Consider the following 20,525-nt stretch of genomic DNA (forward strand, 5'->3'; position numbering starts at 1 on the left):
GTGCATACTGGTAACCCGGCACTTAAGAGGTTAGAGGCAAGGGAATCAGTAGGGGCATAGTGAGTTCAAGACCAACTTGAGCTACCTAGAAGAAAGAGAGGAAGGGAGGGGGGAGGTAGGCAGGGGAGAAGGAGGGAGGGAGGGAGGGAATGAGAGAGAAAAGAAAAACCAAGTAATAACAATACCTGATGGCATAAAATGAAAAGGGAAGATCAACAGTCCAAGGTCATCCTTAGCTACATATGGAATTTGAGGCTAACCTGAGCTAACTGGACCAAGTGATACTCTGTCTCAAACAGTGAATGGCTAAGCCAGGTGTGGTGGTTTAGCTGCTTTAATCCCAGCAGTCAGGAGTCACGGGCAGGTGGATCTGAGTTTGAGGCCAGCCTGGTCTACAGAGCAGAAAAAAGAAAAGGAAAGAAAGGAAAATGAGGGGCTAAAAATGGAATTCAGTTGGTAGGATGCTTGCCAAGCATGAGCATGAGGCCCTGGGTTTTTATGTCCTCAGCAGCACATAAAGCCAGATGTGTTGGCACATGCCTCTAATCCCTGTACTCAGGAAGTGGAGGGAGAAGGATGAGGCATTTAAGGTCATCCTCGGCTACGTAGTGAGTTTGGGGCCATCCTGGGCTAACTGAGACTCTATCTCAAAAGGGGCAGGGGAGGCGTAGCCCAGCATGGTACTGCAGGCCTGTAATCTCACTCTTGGGAGGCAGAGGCAGGTGGATCTCAATGAGTTCAAGGTCAGTCTGGTTTACATAGTTAGTTCCAGACTAGTCAAGGCTACATATTGAGACAAATCTGGCCATGGGGGAGAGGCAGCAAGGACATTGGGGACATGGCTCAGTTGGTAAATTGCTTGTCATGTAAGCCCGAGGACCTGAGTTTGGATCTTCAGTGTCCATATAAAAAGCCAACGCAGAAGCACACAGCTGCAATCCCAGGGTTGGAGAAAAAGATAGGAGGGACCCTGATGCTCCCTGGCAAGCCAACCTCACTGAACCGGTAAACCCAAGGTTCCGTGAGAGACCTGTCTCAAAAAGGTAGGTGGAGAGTGATCAAGGGAGAGACCTGATGTTGATCACATGCTCAAACACAAAATGTGCAAACACACACACACACACACACACACACACACACACACACACGGTTTAAACGACAGGTGATTTACACGTCAGAACCAGTCTGCCCTGTTCTGGACTAACAGTATTTTGGAAATTTATTCCCTTTGTAATTTGTATGTTTACATAGCCAGGCTCCAGAAGGAACAGGGTGAAGTGTTGTTGGCTTTGTGACCTAACCTTGCCTCAGTCCTTCACCTCATCCTCTCAAATGCTGGATTACAGGCATGCTCCACCAAACTCACACCACACTTGGCTCCAGGCATCGTCGAATCACTGATTTCCTGTCGATGCAGCAATGGACACCATGACCAACAAACTGTTTATAGGAAGAAGCCTTGGGCTCACAGAGGGACAGCCTGTAATGGCAGAGAGACGTGGCAGCAGGCAGCCGAAGCAGGAGTCCTAGAGAGCACATCTCTCCCTACAAACAGAAAGAACAAATTGAAAGTGAGGTTAAGCTATAAACTCAAAGCCTGTCTCCAGTGACGTCATTCCCCCAGCAAGGCTCCACCCCCTTACACTTCCTTCCTTTTACCTCCCCAAATAGCACAACCCACTGGGGACCAGGTACTCAAATTCACGAGCCTCTGGAGGACAATTCTCATTCCAACCACCATCCCCAGGGCTTTTGTTTGTTTGAGACAAAGTCTTAACTATGCTGCCTAAGTTGAATGGAGCCCTGGAACCCTGGACTCCTGGGCTCCAGCCTCTTCAGTCGCTGGGACTGCAGGCAGGGACCACCATGCCAGGCTTGGAAGTGTTTTTGAATGATAGAAAAATGTCAAACATATACAAAATTCTAAAGCACATTATGTCGAAATTTCATGTATTATCACCCAGCTTCATCAATAATGGACTCAAGGCCACATGCCGGACTCCCTGCTTCCCTTTATCCCCCCAAATTATTTTGAAGCAAAGACTCAGACCAGGTTGTTTCATCTGCAGATATTTTGGCATGAGTCTGTAAAAGACAAGAAATAGTACACATCTTTGTTTACTTCCGTGTTGGTCAGGTTTTTGTCTGCTTGATTTAAGGGATTATCTCTATCGGGTTGGCCAGTGGACAAGCTCGTGGGTGGTTTCTTGATTGATGATTGAGGCGGAAAAGCCCAGCCCACTGTGGGTGGTGCCGTCCCTGGGCAGGTAGAGCAAGAAAGCAGGCTGAGCAAGCCAGTAAGCAGCACCCCTCCAGGGCCTCTGCTTCGATTCTTGCCTCCAGGTTCCTACTTGAGTTCCCACCCCGACTTCCTTTCATGATGGAGTGTGTGTGTGACCTGAGAGTCGTAAGCTGACATAAATCCTTTCTAACCCTAAGTTGGTTTTGGTCAGTGTTCGTCACAGCAGCAGAGAAACCCAGCTCGGACAGTTTGCTTCCTTGGGTCGCCATGGCCTGTGAGCTGTGTGAGAAGCTGGCTTTAACCTCTTCCTGGAGTTTCCATGGAGCCAGGGCCGGGGCCAGCTTCAAGCAACCTGCTCAGACAGAGAACCCAGCACTCAGGAGGGGTCTCTGCTTGGTTTAACTCTCTGAAGTTACTAGCTTTAGAGTTTTAACTTTGGAACAAGGGCTTTGCATTTTCAGTTTTTAAGATTGTATTTTACCCAGCACTCGGGAGGCAGAGGCAGGCAGACCTCTGTGAGTTTGAAGCCAGCCTGGTCTACAGGGCAAGTTCCAGGACAGCCAGCGTTGTTACACAGAGAAACCTTGTCTCGAAAACCAAACCAAACCAAACCAAAACAAAACAAAAAAACAAACCAAACAAACAAAAAGATTATATTTTAACTTGTGTGTGTGTATGTGTGTGTGTGTGTGTGTTGGGCAGATACATGCCACAGCATGTCTGGGGACAACTTGTGGTAGTTAGTTCTCTCCTTCCACCATGTGGGTCCCAGGGATGAGATTTAGATAGTCCGGCTAGGTGGCAAGCACCTTTACCTGCCTGAACTACCTCTCTACCTCTTTATTTTCATCCTGCCCTGGACTTCAAAAGTTGTAGTTCTGGTTCTGGCTGTAGCTCCCCATGAAGTAAACACGTAACAGGCTCTCTATGCAAAGAAATTAGCACACTCTGGGTCTTTACCCTCAACTGCCCATCCTTCAGCAACCCCTAGCTCAGGCGTGGTAGCATCGTCCTTCCGAATGGCTGGATCTGAAACTCAGGAATCAGACTGGGGATGCAGCTCAGCAGAAAAGAGTGTGTGCCCTGCATGCACAAAGCCCTGGGTTCCATCCTGGGCACCACATAAACCAGGTGCAATCATGTCCACCTGTCCTCCCAGCATTAGGAAGGTAGAGGCAGGGGAACCGAGTTCAAGGCCAACTTCCAATACACAGTAAGGTCAAGGCCAACCTGGGATCCAAGAGATTGAATCTGAAAACTAAGTATTTGAAATATAGAACCTGGTATCATCTTTGTCTCCTTCCTCTCCTTCAGCCTCCCATGTCCCTACCATGCTAGTGACTGCCACATCTGGCCAGCTTCTGTGTGAGATGAGCAGGGAGGGAGAGAGTTTTGAGCTGTCTTTGCAAGGCAGGCTTTCTATTTGCTCGGGTTTCGGCTTGCTTGAGTGGCCTCCAGGGTTGTGACTTCATTCTGGATCCTTCAGGTCCTGGTGGTTCCTTTGGGAGGTGACTCCAGGAAACGTGGTGAGTTTATGGGGAAGCGAAACAGGGGACACAGCAGAGACACGAGCATGTGTTCCTGATGGCTTATCTCTTCACACAACGGGGAGGCGGGGGCGAGGAGGGGCCGCGTTCATCCTGTACAGTACCTCCTGAGACTATTATAGGGGACTCACAGAGAATTGTCCACTAGATGGAGAGGAAGCTAGAGGATGTATCCACCCACTCCTGTGTCCTGTTTGGTTTATTGGGGTTTTGCTGGGTGGTGCCGGGGATTCGTAACTGCTAAGCACACATCCTACCACTGGGCTACCCCATCAGTCCCCCGAAGCTTCTACAACCGTCCATTTGTGCGCATGCTAGCCAGGCACACATCTGCAGCCAAGGAAGGGCGGCAGACTGGGAGGCAGAGGGCCTGAGGCAAGAAGCAGCCACCGGCTAGGCTGGTGATGCAGCTCAGTTGGTAGTTATTTACCTAGCACTTGTGAAGCCCAGGATTTGACTCCCAGAACCCCACAAACTGGGTGTAAGGGTGTGTGCACAATTCCAGCATTTGTGAGATGGAGGCAAGAGGGTCATCCTTGGCTACATAGCGAATTTGAGGATGGCCCAGGCTACATGCAACCCTGTCTCAAAAACTAAAATCAAACAAAAACAGAAGAAGGCATTGGACACAGGGGACCTGTCTCTCATAGGTCTGAGGAAGCTCCTGCGGGCTGAAGAGCTATGGGCAACCCTCATTTTCTACAGAAGGATGGATGGCAAATGTAAGACAACCCCATCTCTTCCCTTTCCTAGAACCCTTCCAAGTCATAACTTCATGTTTTTTTTTTCACTGTCAGCATCCCGGGTAGAGCCAGCAAGTCTCCATCATTTGGCTGTTTCCTCATCATTCACATTGGCCTCTTGTCGGTCTGAACAGTGGGATCTAGGTGGTAAGGACATAGTTTAGACATCCATAGGGAGATTTCCTTTTTGAACTAGAGAATGTTTCCCTATCTAGAAAAGGACCTATTGTGTTTAGCCCCAGGAAATTCCTCCACGAGTCTAAAACACCCGTGAGATCTTTGCAGGACAATATGGAGGAAATGGTAATACTGTTCACGCCTTTGTCTAGCTAAAGATGTCTGAGCCATTCCAGCATCCCACTTCCTTTCATCAAGAAGAAGTTGGCATTCAGTTTTATTAGATTTATTCACACTCAAAGCAGGTACCATTGTTGACTGGAATAGTCTACAGTTATCAGAAAGCAAGAATACAAGGAACCTGTTTTGGGGTTTTAAAATGGTAGTTTTGTGTTGATTTGGTTTGAAGACAGCATCTCTTTCTGTTTCTTTCTTCTGCATGTATTTATTTGTTTCTACTGAGACAGGGTCTGTCTAATGTAGGTCTGCCTGACCAGGCTGGCCTCAGACTCCCAGAAATTCACGTGCCTCTGCTCCCGAGTGCTGGGATTAAAAGCATGTTCCTGACTTTGGAAAAAAAAATTAATTACATTTATATATTTGCTTTTATTCATTTTTTTAGTATTATTTATTTGTATTTGCACCCCACCCCTACCCCCATAGTGGGAATGTTCATTTCAGGGGACAACTTTGGAGAGTCATTCTTTCTTCATATCTTGTGGGTTCCAGGGATCAAACTCAGGTCAGTGTAAAAGACAAAGCTTTGTGTTTGTTACGAAGTACCAGGGACTGAACCAGGGATGCCATGCAGGTAGGAAGTGCTCTCACAGACATGCATCATCAGCCCTAAGATTTTTGTTTTTGCTACCAAGTGTCTTTTCTTTCTCTCTGTGTAGGTGTAAGGATTATGTCCTTTTTTTTTTTTCTTCACTATTCAAGGTTTATTTGGTGTTTTCATTGGCATGACACTTGAGTAGCTGATTGCATCATCCATATGCAGATCTTACTTTTTATATAGTATTTCAATGCACACTACAGACACATAATACACAAAATAATATCCTTTAGAACAGTTATGCACAAATATGCATGATGGATTTACCCACTGGAGCCGCGGTATGACTAACTGGGAACTCACTGGCCTAGGCATGTTGGTGAGGGTGCCCAGCAGACACAGCAGTCTCCCAAGCTAAGCGAAGCCTGCACACAGTTGGCAGTGTGTCTCAGAGACAGTGGGACAACAGTGGGACTGCCACACCAACCAGGTTACCACTACACAAGTACACTTAGCAGCAGGGCAGAGCTGTGGGAACTGCCACCTTTACACAACAACATAAACACCGCTCAGATGAGGAGACGGTGTGCGGTCTCCATAGAAACCCTGCTGCAGCCTGGACAGTGAAACTCTAGGACATCTGAGGACTTTAGAACAGCCGCTCTTTCTGGATGCCCCAGAGCGTATCTGCACTCTTCTTCAAGCGGGCCTCCTCTTCAGAAGTCAGAGTCACCTTCACAACATCTGAGATTCCATTTTGTCCCAGGATACAAGGGACACTGAGGAAGACATCATCCTTGATTCCATAGAGACCCTTAATCATGGCAGACATGGGATGCACCAGCCTAAGATTCTTCATCATGCTCTCAGCCAGGTAGGCCACCTCATAGGCACTGTCAACCACCTGCTTGTAAACCTCCTTCCACTGCTCCTTGTCTGCATCGCTGCCCAGTTCTGGGTTCAGGTTCTTCAGGGAGACACCAACAACATTCACACCACTCCACACAGGCACCACTGGAGTCTCCATGCTCCCCTAGGACCCATCCATGACAACTTAGCAGGTGAATGCCCAGTCTTTCTCCCATCAGGTAACGGAACCGAGCTGAATCCAGATTGCAACCACTCCCAATAACTCGGTTTCTGGGGAAGCCTCTTATCTTCCAGGCCACGTGGGTCAAGATATCAACTGGGTTTGAAACAATAAGCGGCTTGCAGTTTGGACTGTACTTCACAACACTGGGAATGATGAACCTGAAGATGTTCACATTTCGCTGGACCAGATTGAGTCGGCTCTCTCCCTCTTGCTGATGGGGGGGGGGGCGCTGTGATAATGACCAGCTGGGAGTTTGCAGTCACACTATAGTCTTTGCCAGAGACAATTTTTGGTGTTCTGAGGAAAAGGCTGCCGTGCTGGAGATCCATCATCTCTCCTTTCAGCTTGCCTTCCATGACATGAACAAGAGCAAGCTCATCGGCCAAATCCTTCTTTAGGATACTGATGGCACAAGCCATGCCAACAGCACCAACCCCAACAACCGTAATCTTGTTCTGGGGGGCTTGTTCTTCCTTAAGTAGATTCACAATCAGCTGGTCCTTGAGGGTTGCCATCTTGGTGGACTTTGAACCTCTTGGGACCGCTAGTGCACGATGAACAGCAGCGTGGTCTGGGCTTGGCGACAGAGGCTCCAGCACCGGATTATGTCCTTCATTACGTCACCAGCCTGCGATGGCGTCCCAGCCTAAAAAGTGGGCGTGCCCTCTCTTTCCACACTCTCTCCTTCCGTATTCTCTCCCCTCCAGACGGTCTCTCTCTCTCTCTCTCTCTCTCTCTCTCTCTCTCTCTCTCTCTCTCTCTCTCTCTCTCTCTTCTTCCCAATAAAGCTCTAGAAAGGTAACCGTGGCTCGTGATTCTTCTGCCACCGCGGCATCCAGCCATGAGCGCCACTGCTTAACCAACAGTAGGTGCCTGTGGTGGCCAGCAGACAGACAGACAGACAGACAGACAGACAGACAGACACACACACACACACACACACACACACACACACACACACACACCCATGCCCGGAGCTGGCGTTAACAGGTGATTGTGAGCTACAGATGAGGGTGCTGAGAACCAAACCCTGGTCCTATACTAGAGCAGCAAACGCTCTAACCACCAAGCTACCTCTCCAGCCCCCTGTGCTTCTTTTTGGGTTGGAGTATCTAAGAGTTTTGTCAGACATTAAAGTAGCTGTGGCAGAGGAGCAAGGACCGGAACCTTCAGGTAGGTGTCACCGCTCCGAGTTCACAAAACACACGCTGGGGTGAAATTGCTGGACCTGCGATAGGAATTCCAACCACGCCCCATGGTCGTGCATGCCGCACTCCCGGTTGGGACACTTAGTCATCTCCGTCTAGTCATTTCTGGGTCATACGTCCTGCGTGACCCATGCCCCATGGTTACGCGGTCACGTAGTCGCGGACGTGACCTTGTGATCTCTGTGAGTGGGCCTGTGTGCGCAGGCGCAGGTACATTCTGGCCTTTATAAGGCGGCGCCATGTCCCGCCCCCATTGTCTCGTCGTCCCCGCCCCCCCATCTCTCTCTCTGCACCTCTCTGTGTTTCCTCTCCTCCAGGCCTGGCTCTCTCTCTCTCTCTCCTCTTCTAATAAAGTTCTGAAAGGTACCACTGGGTTCTGTTGTAATCGTGACCTTTCCACGCGGTAACCAGCCACCAGCGCCATTTTCCTTCCCGCCTGTCCTCAGCCAGTGTGGCTGCTCAAACCTGAGCTCGTCCATGCCGGTCTTTATTAAGCTGAAATGCTCTGGGTATACTGTGCCATGCTTCTGGAGTTCCAGATGGGTTGCACACACAAATAATTCGTACTTTGAGCTGATGGCTTTCTAATGAGCAATATAAATGTCACCTCAACAACAAGAAATTGAAGGCATCTCATTTCTGGGATGCTGCTGGGTTTTTTGCCTGGTTAAATTCAATTTTCAGCTATATAACTCATGACACCACTAAGAGACCCAAATTGTATGACATATTGGGCAGGACAGCCATGTAAAATATTCCATCATGCATTTACATTTTTTATTACATTTATTCATTTATTGGGAGGGGGGAGCATGCCACAGTGTGTGTGTGTGTGTGTGTGTGTGTGTGTGTGTGTGTGTGTGTGTGTGTGTGTGTGTGTGTAGACAATTTGAGGGAACCGGTTAATTCTGGGATAAAACTCAGCTATCCTGTACTCTGACACTGAGCCATCTTACTGGCCCCCATCAGGCTTGCTTTTTTCTCAAGACAAGGTTTCTCTGTGTAACACAGCCCAGGCTGTACTGGAACTCACTTGGTAGACCAGGCTGGCTTCAGAGATCCACTTGCCTCGGCCTCTGGGGTGCTGGGGTTAAAGACGTATACTACCAGCACCCAGCTCCAGTCTGATTTTCTTAGCGATGGGACTGACCATTCATAGTTCAGGGCAATGAGAGGTGAACAGACACTTTAGGAAGCTTCTGGGAAAGTTTTTCATTTCCTGATGAAAGGGAATCACTGGTACTCCTAAATTTTCCCGTGGTCCCCTGTTCAAGCGGTGATGTGACTGATGTGACTGCTCCAGCTTGGGATGTATGCAGCTCCAGCAGCTCCTGCCCACCATGAGGGGGTTCTGGGCCCTGCCCTGGGCAGCAGCCCTGGCTGTGTGCTGGCTCCTTTAACTCGGCTTATGTTGCCTTCTGGAGTGAGTCACACTGTTGCTGACTTGATGTGAGAAATGTAGAGGGGCTTGAATGACCTAGCACTGTAAATGTCCCAGAGACTGTCCTAGACTTTAATGTCACCGGCTTCAAAATAGCTCCAGACGGTGTTGCAAGCTGCTCACCAGGGCAGCCTGCAGACTCCCCCCCCCCCCCCCCAGGCAGGACTTCTGTGTTTAGAGAGGGATTACAAACCTCTGAACTGGTCTGGTGGGCCTCACCCCTGTCCCCCTGGCCCTTCTGAGCCCTTTTGAATCAAACCTTGTCATTTAAGAAAGGGAAGACAAGCAAATACATAGGGTTAAAATGAAAAAAAAAAAAAAATTTTCCCCCGCTAGGGTTTTTAAAGCCAAGTCCTGAGGTTAAGACTTGTTAGTGGGGCCCACCTGCCCTCCTTTTAAGTAGATAAAAGACTACATCCACCGTCGCCCCTTCCACCCTCTTCCAGTCCACTCCCTCCACCGCAAACCCTATAATTAAAAAGGCTCTTTTCAGATGGGGCTACAATTCAAGCACCATCATTATGAAAGCCCTGCCCCGTTTCTGTGGTTACTGACAACCCCCTTTGTGTGGATCTCATTAAATCAAACCAGGGAGTCCTGATTAGAGGGATGTGTGTGTGTGTGTGTGTGTGTGATAATTTCTAGCAAGAGAAAGCCATGTTGGTCTAAGAAATAATGTTGCAAATACAGGTATGACACCACTTTGGATTAGAAAGTAATATTATTCCTCTTGCGGGAGCCGCTAACAAATCAACCATGAGAAATTGAGAATGGTTTTTGTCTCCACACCCTTTCTCTGTCCTGGCAGCCTTCTCTGTCATCCTCGAAAGGGAGACACAGAGCTTTCTCTGAAGAGCTGTTTTATTGCCAGGCCTTGACGGAGATAACTGAACCTCTACTTTCATCTCTGCATCTCGGGTTGTTAGGAGTAATCTACTTCTCATAAAGAAAAGGACTCTTGGCCAACCCATAAGCAATGGCAGGTTTTCCTTAAACCTTGGGGAGTCAAATGTGGGCTGGGGAGACGGTCCGGCAGGTCAAGGCACTTCCCACTAAACCCACTAAACCTGATAAACTGAGTTCCATTCCTGCTGCCCACATGGCAGAGGGAGAGGACTTCCCATAAGTTGTCCTCTGACTTCTACCTGTGCAAAGTGGCACGTGTATGTACACACACACACACACACACACACACACACACACACACACACACACAAACACACACGTACAAAATCAAATGGAATTTAAACTTCTAAACTGACCTAACAGGTGAGATGCTCTCACATTTTAACCTAGACCCAGCTTGTGCTAGCTGCAGTTATATTTTCCCACCTTAAATTTTGCTATCCCAGAATTTTCTAAAGTCTTCGTATTATTTTTTTTTTCTCGTCTTTGAAACCAAATACCTGGAAGAAGCAGCTTAAGGAGGAACAGCTTCTTTTGGCTCAGGGTTCAAGAGACATAGTAGGATTTTACTGCAGGGAGAGAGGTGAAGTGCTGGGCTGTTCCACATTGGCAGCAGAGCTCAGGGAACAAACTATTTACATCTTGGTGATAGCGGACGGAATGCAGAAAGCTCTGGTCAGAACCAGAGTCACCGACAACCTTTAAGACCTGCCCTCAGGGACCTAGGTCGGCCCCACGTCCCAGTTTTCATGACCATCCAAAACAGTATCACCAGCTTGGGACCAAGTGTTTAAACACCTGAACTTGTGAAGGACATATCACATCAAAAGCTGGATGTGACATGGTGGTGCACGCCCTTGAAACCCACGGGGGTAGAGCCGAAAAGATCTCAGTGAATTCAGGGCCAGCCTGGTCTACATAGTGAGCTCCAAGGATACACAAAGAAGCCCAGTCTCAAAAAAAAAACAAACAAATCCCAGCACTTGGGAGGCGGAGCCAGGCAGATCTCATTGAGTTTGAGGCCAGCATGGTTTACAAAGTGAGTTCCAGGATAGCCAGGACTGTTAACACAGAGAAATCCTGTCTCAGGGGAAAAAAAAAGTAATTAATGAATTACTTTTTTTTTAAGGACCCTTCCTTATCATAAAATCCCCAAATGATCCCTTTGGGAATGGCCTGCCTGCTTCTGACAAAGGGTCTTTGTCTAAACCAACCTTGCATTCTATTCTCTCTGGGTCTTTGTTCACTTGAATCAGGGCTCTTTCTTGTCTCTGAACCCAAGTCTCAGTGGTGCTGATCAAATCGCTAGATGACTTCATTTTTTTTTAAAAGATTTATTTATTTAAGTATAAGAGGGCTCTCTGTCTGCATGTATGACCCTATGCCCAAAGAGGGCATCAGATCCCACTATAGATGGTTGTGAGCCACCATGTGGTTGCTGGGAATTGAACTCAGGACCTCTGGAAGAGCAGCCAGTGCTCTTAACCATCTCTCCAGCCCCTAGAGGACTTCATTTAAACACTTAATCTCCATAGACCCACTGCTCTTGAAGGGGCCTTTGTGCCCCTCTCTCTGTTTAATTCATGCTTGTTTCCAATTTGCACCCATTTGCTTCAGCAGTCACAGGCGGCCATGTGAAAAAAAAAAGGAAATAGCCTGTTTGAGGATGATAAGCGGGACTGAGGGCAGAGCTCAGGGATAGAGCATTCACCTAGCATCAGATAGACCCTGAGTTTGGTCCCTAAGCCCTGAGACTGAGGGTGAGGGGAATGCCAGGTGGGATGATGATGGTTTACATCCATGATCTCAGCACTTGGGGAGCTGAGGCAGGGGGGTTGCCAAGAATTCAAGACCAGCTTGGGCTACACAGTGAATTTCATTGACTGCAGAGTAAACACTGTCACACACACACACACACACACACACACACACACACACACACACACACTTGCACATATTTCACTGTGCACCTTATTACAGAATACCTTTTCTTGTCGGAACACAGTCCATGAATGAAGCCATGGGAGAATTCTGAGCCTGTGAGAAAACTCCAAGTAAACCAGAGTCCTGTAAGCTCTGTTCCTCCACAGCATGGACCTGTTCTTGGGATGTCCTGTCATGCCCCTCTCAAGTGTAGTAAATGGGAGTGGGTTTACGTTAGATTACCGATCGTCTTTCCTGTTATTATTCAAAATGATGTTTTCAAGCATGAGTTGTCCTCCTGACTGTATAGAGCCTAAACTCACGTGACCTTGCCCTTGTGTTTGTATACAACATGAACTGAAGTGAACTTTGCTCACATGACCTTGCCTAACTCTTAGAATACTCTCAGGATATAAATTGTCTGATGCCCTGAATAAAGATGGCTATTGCATGAGACTTTAGTCTGCCTCATTTTTAGGCTCCACTCTCCCAGGTTCAGGCTGCCTAATACAGCATTAACAGTTTCTCTTCTTTTCTTCTTCTTCTTCTTCTTCTTCTTCTTCTTCTTCTTCTTCTTCTTCTTCTTCTTCTTCTTCTTCTTCTTTTCTTCTTCTTCTTCTCTTCTTTTCTTCTTCTTCTTCTTCTTCTTCTTCTTCTTCTTCTTCTTCTTCTTCTTCTTCTTCTTCTTCTTCTTCTTCTTCTTCTTCTTCTTCTTCTTCTTCTTCTTCTTGTATGCCACATGTATGCAGGACCCACAGCAGCCAGAAGAGAGCATCAGATCTCTCTGAGGTTGTTGCTGAATTTACAGACAGTTTGTGAGCTGCCAAGTAGGTGCTGAGAACTGAACCTAGGTCACCTGCAAGAGTGGTAACTGCTCTTAAAGGCTGAGCCATCTGTTCAGCAGTACTCCCCACTTTTTGAGACAGGGTCTTGGTGTGTCTTAGGCTAACTGGAACTCACTGTCTAGTCCTGGCTAGACTGGAATCTGGGACTGTCGATGGGATTATAGATACAGTCCACCATGCCCATGACCTGCCGCTCCCCTGTCCTTCCTGGGCATTAGGCTTCAAGGTGCCCTGCTTCTGGCTGGCCCCCAGCCCTGGCACCATGCTTGGTAAAAATGCCCTATGGTGAACACATCCTCCTTCTCCATCACAGGGAGCAGCTAGAAGTACAGATGCCTGAACAAGGGCAAAGGTGGTGCAGGCCAAGGCTTCCAGGACTTGGGAGGCTTAGGCAAGAGGACTGAGTATTGGAAGCCAGCCTGACCCACACAGCGAAACACTGTCTTTAAAAAGGAAAAAGAAAAACAAACAAACAATATGAAATAAGCAAACAAAAAAACTACAAAAAGATGATTAGAAAAATGACCCAAGGACTGCCGGACGGTGGTGGCACACGCCTTTAATCCCAGCACTCGGGAGGCAGAGCCAGGCGGAGCTCTGTGAGTTTGAGGCCAGCCTGGGCGACAGAGTGAGTTCCAGGAAAAGCACCAAAACTACACAGAGAAACCCTGTCTAGAAAAACCAAGAAACCCTGTTTTGAACCAAAATAAATAAATAAATATATAAATAAATAAATAAATTGTAAGGAGATGGGGGGCATTTCCCATTATTTTCAAGGCCGAGGCAGGTGGGGTTCTACAATTCTGTGGCCCGCATGGTCTATATAATGAGTTCCAGGCTAGCCAGGACTACACAGCAAGACCCTGTCTCAAAAAGAGAACTAGAATACAATTTTACATAGATGCCCGAGAACCTGCTGCAGCTGCTGGGACCTGATCAGTTACACTGTACAGAAGGTTAGCCTCCTGGTGCGGTCATCTTCTGACGGAGATAAATAAAGCAAGCTTTACCTCATGAACCAGAAATATCTTTTCCCTGAAGAAGATGGTGAAGACCTCAGGAGATGTTGGGAGGCGTAGGGCTGGAGGGGACTGAGGAGGAGGGGGCGGGGGGGGGGGGGGGGGGGGGGAGAGAGCAGGGTTGCCAGAGCACATCGTCCTGTGAGATTGCTAGTGATTAGCCTGGTAACAATGAATATTTATAAGAGTAGCACGGGGCTGTTTTGCAGGCCTTCATTTGAATAATCATGAATATGTTTCCATGTATTTGCACCTAATGGGGTGCTTTTCAGTCTTTAAAGAGCCAGGGGGAGAGTGGGAGCAGGGAGACAGGGAATGCAGCGGGGGTCATCACCCCCTAGACACCTTTATCTGAGGTACTGCCGTCATCCCTGCCACGCTGTTCACATAGAACTAGGCAGGAAAATGTCTAAAATTATGTGCCCGGTGCCTAGCAATGCCCCGCGGATACTGGCTGCCGCGTCTTCTGAACCTCTTTTTTGCCCGGGAAGACAAGGGCATCGGGATGATGCTGCTGTCTCCCAGTTTGGTCCTTCTGAATTTCAGGGAGGTTAAATGACGTTTCCAAGTTCACAAGGCTGTCTGGTGTGAGTCCGGGTCACTGCTCAGGTCTCTTCCAAGGGCCTGGGTTGAGCACGTTCGTCCCCTCTGCTGGGGTCAGTCCTGGCTTGGGTCTATTGTCCTGTCATATAGCAATGAACTGCCTGCCCCTGGCACACTCAGTGTAGAACAGCTGGGATGTTAAACCTTTCGGTTTCTTTCACGCGCAGTCCCGTGTTAGTTTTCTGGAAAGGAAAGGCACATGAGAAACCCTCGCACAAGAGGTATAAGCCAGAGGGGAGCCAACTTAGTTATTTTCTACAAACCATCCAGGCATTACTTTGGGGGCAGGGCTTGCCCAGAAGAGGTGAGATCATCCTATCCTGTGCCTGCAGCTAGCCAGTGAGAGTCCAAACTGCTGTTATAGCCTTTTCTGGTGCTGCCGAGGTCAGGCAAGCCCAGTAGCCATTCCAGACTCCCAACCCTACTCCAAACTGGGCTGTAAGGTGAGGGGGGTGGGGGGGGGGGGCAGAGCCTAGCACAGATGCAGCCCAGCACGTGGGAGCTATTATTAGGCAATCCCGACGGGCGGAAGCGAATGGCAATGGACTTGCCGGCACTGGATGGGGGACGCAAGCGGGTGACTCAGCTGTCCCTGCATCCTTCCTGTGCCAGGCCACACCTGCCACATCAGCCTGCCCCTCCTGCCTGGGAAAGTTCTGCATAGGAGTTGCAAAAGCAAGATTCCACCCTTGAGTTTATTTTCCCAGATCCCACATTAACCCCCCTCCCCCCACTTCTGATTTACATTTTTCTTCTCGGCTATGGTGATACCTTCAGTTACATCATTGTTTCCTCTTACTTGCCAGCAGCCTTTGTCTTTTAAGGGTCCTTTGGCTTTCATGGACCTTGTGCACTAGGTTTTTTTTTTTTTTTTTTTTTTTTTTTTTTTTTTTTAGCAATTCACCTGTAAGGAGCCATATCTCCAATCTTGTCTCTGAGTGCATCCCTTCCATGATTATCTCAGTCTAGATGACCCCATCTGGGCTCATCCAGAGGTCCATGTATTTGAGGGTTTACAGTCACTTCCAGGTCAATTTGTTTTTACCTGAAAAAGTTACATTTCCGTTTTCCTAAACTGTGAATTGTCAGGGCACCGATATAGAAGAGTCCATGAAATACTAACTGTAGAGGCGCACGCTTTTAATCCCGGCACTTGGGAGGCAGAGGCAGGAGGGTCTCTAAGTTTGAGGCCAGCCTGGGCTACAGAGTGAATTCCAGGACCACTGTGTAACAGTCCTGGGTGTCCTGGAACTCAACTCGCTTTGCGGACCAGGTTGGCCTACAACTCGCAGAGAGTCGCCCGTCTCTGCCTCCCCAGTGCTGGACCTAACGGTGTACGCCACCACCGCCCGGCCCACATCGACATTTTTACTTGGGTTCTGAGAATCTGAATTCATCCCGTCAGGCTTGTATGGTAAGCACTTTGACCCTCTATGCCATCTCCCTGGTGTCAACCACCTTCTTCATTCTTATTGTCTGTCTGTCTGTCTCTTTCCTTCCTTCCTTCCTTTTTTAAAATTTTTTTATTTATTTTTTTCTTTTGGAGACTGGATCTCTTATATCCCAGACTGGCCTCAAACATGTTGTGTAGCTGAGAATGACTTTGAACCTGTCCGTAAACATCCTGCCTCCATCTCTCAAATCCCAGGATTACAGGTATGTGCCAGCATGCTCTATGCCTGAGATTTTGTTTTGTTTTGTTTTGGGTTTGGGATTTTTTGTTTGTTTGTTTGGTGTGTGTGTGTGTGTGTCCGACCTATGACATGTGTGCATTAATATATGTGAAAATGTTCACATGTGGGAGTGTGCTGGCATGTGTGCACATACAAGGATAACCTCCAGTGTCTGTACATGCCTTCCCCGTTGTCTGAAAAAGGGTCTCTTTGCTGTTCCCCCCAGTGTATGCCAAGCTGGCTGAGCCACAAGCTTGTGTGGTTTCTCCTTTCCATCTCTCATCTCACCGCCGTGGGAGTCGGAGGGCTGGGGTTACAGATGCACGACTCTGCCTGGCTTTCAGTAGCTTCTGGGGATTCGAACCAAGGTCTTCATGTTTGCATGGGACCCACTGAGCTATCATCTCCCCAGCCCTGGTTTTGCCTTTCCTTTTTAAATTTTATTGTATTTATTTGTATCACACATAACTGTATTTACTGGGGAGCACCCAGGCATGCCACAAAACACACGGAGGTCCATGGACAACTTGGGGGGGGGGGTCAGTCCTCTTTCTGCCATATAAGGATCAAACTCAGGTGGTGGGTGTCGGCAGCACACATCCTCTCCTGCTGAGCCACCCCCCACCCTGGTTCTGGTTTATTTAGAATGTTTCCTCTAGCTCAGAAACTTTTGCCTTTCCTGCCTTCGCCTCTCCGAGCGCTGGGATCACAGACACATGCCACTGTTGGGAAGGGAACAATCTCAATGTCCCACAAAGAAACGCCGAACAAAGGGAAAGCCGTCCAGCAAAGCAATTTCTTTTTGCAAAAGTGGGTGTACCACAACACAAGCCTTGACTGGGTCCCCAGTGTTCCAACTCCTGGAAGCCATGGGCCCTGTTGGGCATCTGTTGGGGATGGGGGAGGGAATGGCAGCTGCAAACTGATTCAAGATGGCTCCATCTTGTTTCTTGCAAACTATTGGGTTTCAATGGCTGTTCAGAAAAGGAGCTGAAGCTAGAAAGATAGCCCTGTGGGTAAAGGCAGTTGCTCCAACAAGCCTGACAACTGAGTACAGCTCCCAGAACCCTTGTAAAGAGGAAGAGAGAGAACAGACTCTACAAAGTTGTCTTCTGACTTCTCTGTGTGCCCCTTAGCTCTTGCTCACATCCCCGAGAATGCCCACACACCCATAAATAAATGAAAAAGGAGGAGGAGGGGTACAGCGTCACACACCTTTAATCCCAGTGTAGACGTAATTCTGACCGGTTTTATTAAATCAGAAACACAGAGCCAAATGCAGAGTTAAAAGCCCAGAGATCGAGCAGCAGCCAAGAGCTAAGACCAAGATCACCTTCTTACCCCTTGTTGTCCTTCCCCTCTGACAGAGACCTACTTCCTGTGTGGCTGTCTTTTTATTGACTTTCTGTTCTGCCTTTTCATTGGTTGTAAACCCAACCACATGACCTCCTCGTCACTGCCTGTCTATACAGACCTCCAGGCTCTATGGTTGGTATTGAGATTAAAGGCATGTGTCTCCATGCTGGTGGTGTCCTTGAACACACAGAGATCTGCCTGTCATGTGATCGGGATTAAGGGCATGTGCTAACACTGCCAGACGTCTGCTAAATGGCTTGCTATTAGCTCTGACCCCCAGGCACTTTTATTTATTAACATACAAATAAAATCACATTTCAGCACAAATAAAATATCACCATATCCCAGCACTAGAAAGGCAGAGGGAGGAAGAGCTCTGTGAGTTTGAGGCTAACCTGGTCTACATATGGAGTTCTAGGAGGGAAAAAAAGAAAAAGGGAAACAAAGAAATAATGATATATTAAAGAGAAATTAATGGATTCACAACAGGCCCAGTGAAAAATAGCCCAGTATAAGGAATATCTAAACTACAGTTCCAACTGGCCTAGCCATCTTTTTGTTGTTGTTGTTGTTGTTGTTCCTTTTTCTTTTTTTCTTTTTGGTTTTTCGAGACAAGAGTTTCTCTGTGAAACAGCCCTGGCTGTCCTGGAACTTGCTCTGTAGACTAGGCTGGCCTTGAACTTGCAGAGATCTGCCTGCCTCTGCCTGTTGAGTGCTGGGATTAAGGTGTGCACCAAGGAAGCCAAAAGAGGATGCCAGGTTCCCTGGAAATGAAGTTATAGTTTTGAGCCACCATGTGGGTGCTGAGAATTGAACCTGGGTCCTCTGCTAGAGCAGCCAGTGCTCTTAACCACTGAGCCATCTCTTCAGTTCCTTAAAGGAGATTTTTAAGGGGGGGAAAGTCACACCATCTATGGCATTTATTTCTGTAAAGGCTGCTGCTGTGCCATGTCCCACCTACCCCCACCCCCAACCCACTCCTCCAGGAATGAAAGAAGAAAAAGAAAACTTGGCTTTCTTCTGGAATGAGACTTTTAAAGCTTCACATGGTGGCAAGAAACTAACGAATCAAAAGAGGTGATCTGGGGGTCTCTTACCCCATCTCTGGCTCTCTGCCTTGGGGAAAGTGGCCATGAGAAGAATACCTCGAGTCACAGGAGTTATTAAGCTGGCTAAATACTCATGAATGATTGGGAGACGATTCAAAAGTCCTCCCTAAGTAACCGAGTCGGAGCTGACAATACTCAGTTGTCAGAACCCTGGGCAAGGCTGTCCTACTTATCACCTCAATGCCTGCAAGTGTTTTAAAGGCTAGCTGTCGAGGACAGTATCCAATGATCACAGTTCTGTCACAGCTTAGACGAACAGAGCGGCTCCATGCCAGAAATGCAGGGCTTCTAGGTGAGACTATTCAGCAAGACAAGATGGGAGAGGAAAGGGGTACCAAAATAATTTTCAGGGCCAATTTTCTGGCTCTATGCTGACTTGCGTTGGTGAGATTGTAAACTGTCATTTGCTGGAGTTCAGTAGTTCAGCATGTTCTGGTAGAAGACCAGAAAGCAGTATGTGTGTGTCCTTGGGAATCCCCACGGCAACTGAGAAATTTCTGAGGAGCCAGTGGAGGCTAGAAGGGAATGTGGCATGGATTGCCTGGTTATTGCTGATACCTCGGCCAGTGTGGCTTGCCTTCTGCAGTCTACCTTCAATCCTCAAAACTTGTGGATGCTTACCCTTGGCCAAGCCGGATGAGGCCCAACGGTAGGTGATGGGAATTCAGAGCAACAGATCTAACAGACCATGTCTGCACCCTCACAGCGTGTGCCTTCAAATGGGAGAGAAAGGAATTGAACAGAAACTATTTCTTGGGTTTCCATGTTTAACAAAAACAAACAAACAAACAAACAATAACAAAACCCCAAGGTGACCAGTTCAATCAGAACTTCAAATAAACAATAAATGATTTCTTTAGTATAAATATGTTCAAAGTTTGTTGAGACAGGATCTCTTGAAGTCCTGCTGGCCCTAAAGCACTCTGTAGCCAAGGATAACCTTGGATAACCTTGGACTTCTGATTCTCCTGCCTTTACAAGCACGGGCTACCACACCCAGGTTATATGGCGATGGGGATTGAACCCAGAGATTTGTGCATGCTAGGCAAACACCCTACCAACTGAGCTACATCCCTAGTGTGCTTCTAGCTCTTGGGTGCTTGGATAGTGTATACGCGTCACCAGGCCCAGCTTCTTGTTCTACTTGGCTTTGTTGTGTAATGCTTGGCCCTGGAACCTCCTCTCTGCTAAAGGTGTGCAGCTGAGCTACAGTCTCAGCCCACATTTAACACACAAACTCTGGTTACCTAAGGGCTATGTGATGAAGAGCAGTTGGGTGAAAACCGTATGATAGTTAAGGAGTCAGTGTAAAAACTCAGGGAGGTGCTGGATGTGGTGGCCTTTAGTCCCATCAGGAGGCAGGGGCAGGCAGATCTCTGTGAGTTTGAGGCTAGCCTGGCCTACTAACCCTGTCTTAAAAAAACTAAATAAACAACAACAACAAAAGAACTCAGGTGGGGAAAATGGCTTCCGTACATTGACTTGGAGGCTGGGTGTGGTGGTGCATGACTTTAATCCCAGCACTCGGGAGGCAGAGGCAGGCAGATCTCTGAGTTCAAGGCTAGCCTGGTCTATAGAGTGAGTTCCAGGACAGTCAGGGCTACACAGAGAAACCCTGTCTTGAAAAACAAACCAAAAAAAAAAACAACCCCAAAAGACCAAAAAACTTTGACTTGTCGAGGAACGGCAAGGGTGCTAAGGAAGCTGCCAGAAGGAATGTGCATTTACCCCTTGAGTGTGAAGGGAAGAGATGGGAATGACCTTGAATGACAGGTCGTGGTGGAGCAAGAGGCCCTTTTGGACCTCCTGAGTTGTGTGGTTGGGGGACATATATGTTACTTGGCACCTTACCCGTGTAGGATTAGAACAGAGATCATATCTAAAAATCCAGATTTTGGGAGTCATCCAATTACATCTGAAGCCCC

At 47.9% G+C, this 20,525-nt stretch overlaps 1 pseudogene; it reads right to left on the reverse strand.

The window, feature by feature from the left end:
- Positions 1-6,015: 6,015 nt before the first annotated feature.
- LOC102902941 (L-lactate dehydrogenase A chain pseudogene) lies at positions 6,016-7,142 on the reverse strand (annotated as a pseudogene).
- Positions 7,143-20,525: the final 13,383 nt, after the last annotated feature.

This window comes from Peromyscus maniculatus, chromosome 19 (assembly GCF_049852395.1).
Source record: "Peromyscus maniculatus bairdii isolate BWxNUB_F1_BW_parent chromosome 19, HU_Pman_BW_mat_3.1, whole genome shotgun sequence".
Classification (NCBI taxonomy): domain Eukaryota; kingdom Metazoa; phylum Chordata; class Mammalia; order Rodentia; family Cricetidae; genus Peromyscus; species Peromyscus maniculatus.